This window comes from Coregonus clupeaformis, chromosome 22 (assembly GCF_020615455.1).
Source record: "Coregonus clupeaformis isolate EN_2021a chromosome 22, ASM2061545v1, whole genome shotgun sequence".
Taxonomy (NCBI): Eukaryota; Metazoa; Chordata; class Actinopteri; order Salmoniformes; family Salmonidae; genus Coregonus; species Coregonus clupeaformis.
This window is the reverse complement of record NC_059213.1, coordinates 223055-231573: the sequence shown is the minus strand read 5'-3', so window position 1 is coordinate 231573 and position 8519 is coordinate 223055.

Sequence of the window (8519 nt, the reverse complement as noted above, 5' to 3'; positions counted from 1 at the left end):
TATTTATTATGGTGGGAGAGCAGTAGGTAACAGGATGATATAAGGATTCAGGTCTGCACAGTGATTGGTGTGCTAAATTTAGACTGCGTTTTCATAATACCCAAGAAACATGTATAGTCATAACTGTGTAGTCATAAAACAGTATTGTAGGAGGGAAGTGGGCAGTACATTGACCAGGAGCAACTGGATGAACAAGTTGATGTTGAACATATTTTAGAATGGAGACTATTCCAACACTTTCTCTTCTTTAAGCTGGACTGTATCAGCGTAATTAAATTAATAAAACAACTATGGTTGTTATGTAATAGTGTTATTGTAGTGTGAGTGTCATCCCCCCCAGTCTTTGAGACAGCAAAGGCCTAGATTTGAAGGTCCTTTAAAGTGGTGTGATATGGAGATCTTTCTTATTTCACTTTCCTTGTCATGTGGTCTGCATGGTTCGGCCGTTCAAATGATAGTGTTGTTTAGGGGAAAGGTAATGCCATCCAAATCATGTTTAAGAAATACACACATTTTAATTAAGTTAGAAATGACCCCCCGGTTTTTGTGAAAGTGTGAAAAAGGACACGTATCATTTTCAAATTTTCTACCAGCAAATTATGGCATTCGCTACAGAGGATATTCCATACCTTAGTATGTAGGTAAATCATATTTTATGCACTACGTACAATAGCACTTGGGTATATTTTTATGACAAGAAACATTACTCTCTACGGTAGAGGGAGAGAGAGAGAGACTAAGTTCAGCCTTGATGCTACAGAGAGGCGTTTTAAATCAAAATGTTTATTGTGCAGTATGAACCCAAGAACACACCCAATAAATATGACATTATTATGATTGTGTTCCTATGAGGTAGGTGTTGCATGTTGAGTTATTAGCTGTTACTGAGCATGACACTACCATTCACAATTTTTACAGCCCATAATTTGATCCTCTTGGAATAACATGCATGGCTGTTGAGAAATAAATGTTCATGCACAGTAACACACAATGAACAGTTGTTCCATCATACATTCCATATTTGAGTGTGTATATACAACCCCCTGCGCTCCAGCAGGTATATCTCACTGGTCATTCCCAAAGCCAACACCTCCTTTGGCCGCCATTCCTTCCAGTTCTCTGCTGCCAATGACTGGAACGAATTGCAAAAATCTCTGAAGCTGGAGACTCTTATCTCCCTCAATAACTTTAAGCATCAGTTGTCAGAGCACCTTACCGATCACTGCACCTGTACACAGCCCATCTGAAATTATCCCACCCAACTACCTCATCCCTATATTGTTATTTATTTTGCTCTTTTGCACCCCAGTATCTCTATTTGCACATAATCTCTTGCACATATAGCATTCCAGTGTTAATACTATTGTAATTATTTTGCACTATAGCCTATTTATTGCCTTACCTCCATAACTTGCTACATTTGCACACACTGTATATATATTTTCTGTTGTATTTTTGACTTTATGTTTTTTACCCCATATGTAACTCTGTGTTGTTTTTATTGCACTGCTTTGCTTTATCTTGGCCAGGTCGCAGTTGTAAATGAGAACCTGTTCTCAACTGGCTTACCTGGTTAAATAAAGGTGAAATAAAAAATAAAAAAATTGACAACATCATACAAGTGATGAGCACTTCTCCTACCTACATGAGATGTTCTCTGACACATGGGACAAGATCATGATAACCCATACATGTGTTCTAGGTCTAGTCTGTGAGGGTTGTTCCCTGCTCTAGACTACCTACCTATTATCACCCTATTCTTTGTCTCTGAAATGTTCCCCTCAGGGTTCCCTCCCTCTGTTCATAAATTATCATGCAGTTACAGTGTACCTCCACTTGGGGGAGACAAAGCTTCTCCAGCGCGTCACTTGTTTGTATAACATGGATTAGGATGACGGATGTAAACAATACAGTATGAATGACTGTTACATCAAATGAGATTATGACGATAATTTATTTGTAAGAGACGCTTGAGTAAGTAGGTCTGTAATCCTATCAATTGTATAGTTGCAGATGTTAAATTATTTTTGAATGCATAGGCCTTGTTACAAAGGAACATCAACGGCAGCATACTATTTCTCACCTTGTTACAATTACAGTGAAAGTAATATTTTATTGCACCTTTTCTAGTGGCTAAATTTGTATTTATTAGAATCTCCATACTCTTCCTGGGGTCCAGCAAAATTAAGGCAGTTATACAATTTCAAAAACATTACAATACATTCACAACATATTTCACAACACATTAAGTGTGTGCCTTCGGGCCACTACTCTACTACCACAAATCTACAACACAAAATCCATGTGTACGTGTGTGTATAGTGCGCATGTTAAATGACTCGAATAAATTCCTTATATGGCCCAGGCATATATGTTGTGTGTTGGAAGACATCACTGTAACTGGTGCCAGCATCCAGCCAGCATTGACCCATATTAGGGAATTACTTTACAGTAAATACTTGTTTTTAGACGCTTCACTGGATTATATGCACTATGATCGTCCTGTAGCGCGCGTATGCCACCGGCCATTTATAGGCTACAAAGCGCGTTCCAATGAAATAACGCAAATGTCAATAGCTTTAATGGTGTTAATGTAGTGGTGCTCTTTACTTGAGTGTGACCATATTGCTTAGCTGCCTGTCATTGTTTTAAATATCAATGGCCCTGTGAGGTCACAGCTACGTCGCCATCCATAGGGACCGTCCACGATTGTTCCCGGTGTTACCTTATAGCACGTGCTCTATGCGTCAATAAAGGGGTCCCTTTTTAAACTGGCCACCGTGGACGGAAGGCGAGCAGTCTGTACATTGCAAGGCAAAGTCTGACCACGACTTTGGGACGGTTCGCCAGAGGACCAGACGACTGAGAGAACTACAATAGCAACCCCACTCTTTGTGGGAGAGAGGGCCCCTCTTCTCCCTTCCCTCCGCGGCTGTGAACATCGCTGTCTCCACCCCTCCTAGGTTGGGTTCCGCAGCGCTTTACCTCGCTTTTCAATTTTTTTCATCACTGCGGTGAGTGTGTGTTTGGGAAGCCTGTGAGCTCACACAGAAAGACCCTTATGGTAACCGCCTCAATCAAGCCGACCGTCATGATTTATGACCGTCATACAGCTGACATGTAAATCGACTTGCCAGCCGGCTATCAAAACCGAGCCAGACATTCAAGACATAGGGCAAATTAAGACACCCGCCGCAAGAGAAGCACTCCACCATCCATCCACGTCTGCAGTTCAGTCCACTCCGGAAAATCTTTCCACCTGCCGACACATCTTATATGACCGTCTCAAAGGTAAGAAGTTGTTACATTGTATCTACCGCTCTATTCTTGATAGCAACTAATGTTACCAGCGGCTCGCCGTAGAAAGATTAATGTGGTTGTTACATTAATATCGTAGCCTAGCCTAAATATTGTTTTGAAGGACGGTTTATTTAGCTTGACTGACCGCGTGGCTATGTCCACAGCACTGCCATGCGGCTGTATGTAAGGTACTCACTCCTGTAATGTAGAAATAAAATTAACACAAATGTATGATAACTAGTTACCAAATTGACAACAATATACGCATTTTAGGGCATGTTTCAGGGTGCATTGAAGGGACTGGCAGGCGGTGTTACAAAACACCCAGGTATCGCATTCAGGGCGTTTTACTGTACTACTGATGCCTTCATCAGTTCACCAGAGATGGAGTACCATTGCTCCATAGGGTGACACAGAGGAAGACGTAAACAAACTTGAAGGCAACATACTTGGTGTTTTGAAGCAAGGTTTAATGCTGAACATGTGTAGGCGAGTGGTGGGATGGAGCCAGGACTTGTCTCCTCACTCACTGCCTCTCCCTCTGTCTGAGAGTGTAGTTAGTTAGTTATAAGGCATGGCATGAAACAAGTCTCCACTTGTTTTTACCCAAGTGTAATATGTAGGCTTAAAAGTAGGCTACAATAGTAACCCATGCATTATACGAGAACCGCATGGCTACTAGTTTGTCTTGAAATGGCAACCTGACAAATATTTTGCTTAATTTATTGAGTTAAGAGTTTTTTGGGGTGATGAGGTGTTGGTGAGGCAATCCAATTAGATACTGTAGCGATGTATAAATGATATAGTCTTTCAGGCTAAAGGGAAGACTTGCCAAATAATGCATTAGGAAAATGTATATTATCGCCAGAGATGGTGAAGAACGCTTTTGTAGCTAGAATACGTTTTAAATCCTTTATTTAAAAAATCATCCCCTTACAGCCAATATTGAAGATAAAGATTAGGACAGGGTTTCCCAAACTTGGTCCTCGGGACCCCGAGGGGTGCACGTTTTGGTTTCTGCCCTAGCACTACACAGATTATTCAAATGACCAACTAATCATCAAGCTTTGATCATTTGAATAAGCTGTGTAGTGTTAGGGGAAAAAAAAAAGTGCACCCTTTGGGGTCCCCAGGACCGAGTTTGGGAAACGCTGGGCTAAAGGGAAGACTATTGAACACAGGGGAGGATAACGATTAGAACTTCATGTCTTGCAGCAGACAGTTAATCAGTCCTATCCTCAGTTGGCCGATAGTTATACCCAACATTGGTTAATGGAAGGTGTAGGTAACAATGCATGTAGCCTAGTAGATAGAAACACACTTCTAGTATTTTTCACACTCAGTGAAATCTGGGCCGCCAATGCTTTAAAGCTGGGCCATAAACTGCTGGCCCATATCTGCGGCATGTGCATTTACACTAAGACAATCATCAAAAACCGGAGGTTCTCTGTGCGTCTCAAATGGCACAGAGAACTATGTAGTGCACTACTTTTGACCAGGACCTATATGGCTCTGGTCAAAAGTAGTGCACTATAGGGAATAGGGCGCCATTTGGGACGCACATTTCTGGCTTTCACACCCCTCCACACTGCCCGTTTATTAACTGTAGCTTCTATGTCACAGGGTTGTGACTGGTTGCAATGCCCTTTTGTATGGTGCTTGTTACACTGTTTGGCATTCTGGGTATCTCACTCTTGACTGAGACTTTGGGTTTTTCTGTTCAGTGCTTGACATGCCAAGCAAGTCGTTATTTAAGCTTTTTCTACTAATAGCATGTTCTGACAAACATAGTGGTCAATTTCGTACAAATTTGACCAGACATACAGTACCAGTCAAAAGTTTGGACACACCTACTCATTCAAGGGTTTTCCTTTATTTTTACTATTTTCTACATTGTAGAATAATAGTGAAGACATCAAAACTATGAAATAACTCATATGGAATCATGTAGTAACCCAAAAAAGTGTTAAACAACTCCAAATATAATTGAGATTCTTCAAATAGCCATGCCTTGATGACAGCTTTGTACACTCTTGGCATTCTCTCAACCAGCTTCACCTGGAATGCTTTTCCAAAGTCTTGAAGGAGTTCCCACATATGCTGAGCACTTGTTGGCTGCTTTTCCTTCACTTTGCTGTCCGACTCAACCCAAACCATCTCAATTGGGTTGAGGTCGGGGGATTGTGGAGGCCAGGTCATCTGATGCAGTACTCCATCAGTCTCCTTCTTGGTCAAATAGCCCTTACACAGCCTGGAGGTGTTGGGTCATTGTCCTGTTGAAAAACAAATGATAGTCCCACTAAGCCCAAACCAGATGGGATGGCGTATCGCTGCAGAATGCTGTGGTAGCCATCCTGGTTAAGTGTGCCTTGAATTCTTAATAAATCACAGACAGTGTCACCAGCAAAGCACCCCCACACCATAACACCTCCTCCTCCATGCATTACGGTGGGAACTACACACACAAAGACACAGCGGTTGGAACCAAAAATCTCAAATTTGGACTCCAGACCAAAGGACACATTTCCACCGGTCTAATGTCCATTGCTCGTGTTGCTTGGCCCAAGCAGGTCTCTTCTTCTTATTGTTGTCCTTTAGTAGTGGTTTCTTTGCAGCAATTCGACCATGAAGGCCTGATTCACACAGTCTCCTCTGAACAGTTGATGTTGAGATGTGTCTGTGACTTGAACTCTGTGAAGCATTTATTTGGGCTGCAATTTCTGAGGCTGGTAACGCTAATGAACTTATCCTCTGCAGCAGAGGTAGCTCTGGGTCTTCCATTCCTGTGGCGGTCCTCATGAGAGCCAGTTTCATCATAGCACTTGATGTTTTTTGCGACTGCACTTGAAGAAACGTTCAAAGTTCTTGACATTTTCCATATTGACTGACCTTCATGTCTTAAAGTAATGATGGACTGTTGTTTCTCTTTGCTTATTTGAGCTGTTCTTGCCATAATATGGACTTGGTCTTTTACCAAATAGGGCTATCTTCTGTATACCTTGTCACAACACAACTGATTGGCTCAAACGCATTAAGAAGGAAAGAAATTCCACAAATTAACTTTTAAGAAGGCACACCTGTTAATTGAAATGCATTCCAGGTGACTGCCTCATGAAGCTGGTTGAGAGAATGCCAAGAGTGTGCGAAGCTGTCCTCAAGGCAAAGGGTGGCTATTTGAAGAATCTCAAATATAACAAATATTTTGATTTGTTTAACACTTTTTTGGTTACTACATGATTCCATATGTGTTATTTCATAGTTTTGATGTCTTCACTATTATTCTACAATGTAAAAAAAAATCGTAAAAATAAAGGAAAAACCCTTGAATGAGTAGGTGTGTCCAAACTTTTGACCGGTAGTGTATGTACAGTCATGTATAATATTTAACATTTTGTACGGTAAGTATGTAAACAGAATATAAGTGACCCATATTCAAGTTATTTACTGTAATACTGCTGAATGAACTCAATAGAAGGACCATGCAGCAAAGTACAGCAACTTTATTGTAGCAGGAGGTATCAAAGTCCTCACTAAGAGCTCTCTTGATTGGAGGCGTGGCCCTGTGCAAACATGACCTTGAACCTGAGTGCTTTGTAGCCTACTTACATTTGATTGACAGATACAGTCTCAGAGAAAACATGGGACCTAGGCTAGCTAGCATATATCATTCACTGTTGAGTAACGAAAATAGGAAATGGTTTATGTTCTGTATTGTGAAATACAGAACTATGTTAAATGACGTTCCCCTGACTACCGGTATGCAATAAAGAGTAACTTGTGTTTGAGTTCTGCTACATACAGGAAGCTGACATACATTGATGGTGGTTGAGAAATTGCTGAAGTCGGTCTTTCTGTGTTGCACACACCGGCGCTGTTCACTCTGAAGAATGTATTAGGTCAGTAGCACATCCATGGAATGTTGGCTGCAATCAGCACATAGGTGAATAAACCAATGAGGGGGTGGTGTTGTGTAACAGGGTCAGATAAGATACTGTAGAGACCACAGAGGAAAAACACAACACGTGTGCCTCAGTTGATAGAGCAGGGTGTGGGTTCGATTCCCACGGGGGGACCACTACCAACACATATGAAAATGTATACACTAACTACTGTAAGTCGCTCTGGATAGGAGCGTCTGCTAAATGACGAAAATGTAAATGTTCTGTGGTCAGCCTAGTGCCCAATCTTTTCCACTCTCTTTACTGTGTCTCTATTCTAATTTGGGATTAGCCAACATTTTATTTACTTCATGGAGGAAAAAATTGCCTACTTGACTTGGCCAGTTAGTCATAGTGGTTGACAACCGTTGTTATGTGTGTGTGTCTGTGTGTGTGTGTGTGTACGTGCCTACGACTCTGTGTTTTGCGTTTAGACACTTAGGAACTGAACCACTCTATACGAGAGGGCCTGAAGGGGAATGATGTCACCTCATGTCCTTGGTTGCCTCATTGTCATGGATATCTAGTCTGTTTGCAGGAGGAGACATGAACACACTGACTGACTGACTGTAAATCATGCCCCATACCATATAGCCTGCATGTAGACTGTATTCATCCCTAGAGCTCTAACTCAGAGAGGGGTATTTAGCTCTGACTCCATCCTTCCTCCTCCTTGACGTTGGTTTCCTATGGCTTCCCACTGATGATGCCCTGGCTGTCAAATCAAATTGTATTTGTCACGTACACAGTTTATACAGCAGGTATAAAAGGTGCAGTGAAATCCTTGTGCGCTAGCTCCCTCAACACTTCAGTACTATAATCAATAATAGTCAATAATAAGAGTCAAGTCAAATAAGAAATAATAGGTAATAGACGAGGTAGTATGCAGAGTAATATCCTGGTATGTACACAATAGGATATACAGAATAGATCATTAATGTGCTATGTCAAGTATGACTGTATTTACCATATATAGTGACTAAAATGTAAACGTAAAATGTAGAGAGTCAGTGCAAATAGTCACTAAGGTGCAGGGCCCGGTTTCCTGAAAGCATCTTAAGGCTAAGTTCATCGTTAAAACCTTTGTAGGAGTATTGTTAAGTCTCCGAGCTGTATCCCAAAACCATCGTTACAAAATGGGCACTTGAAAACGCTTGTTATTTACCGACCGCATCAGACCACTCGTAGAACAGCTAAGTGCGTCGTTAGATGCGTCTTTCCCTACCGCGTCACTTTATACACAGAAAATCTCTGCTAAACATAGAATCAAGATGTGTATCT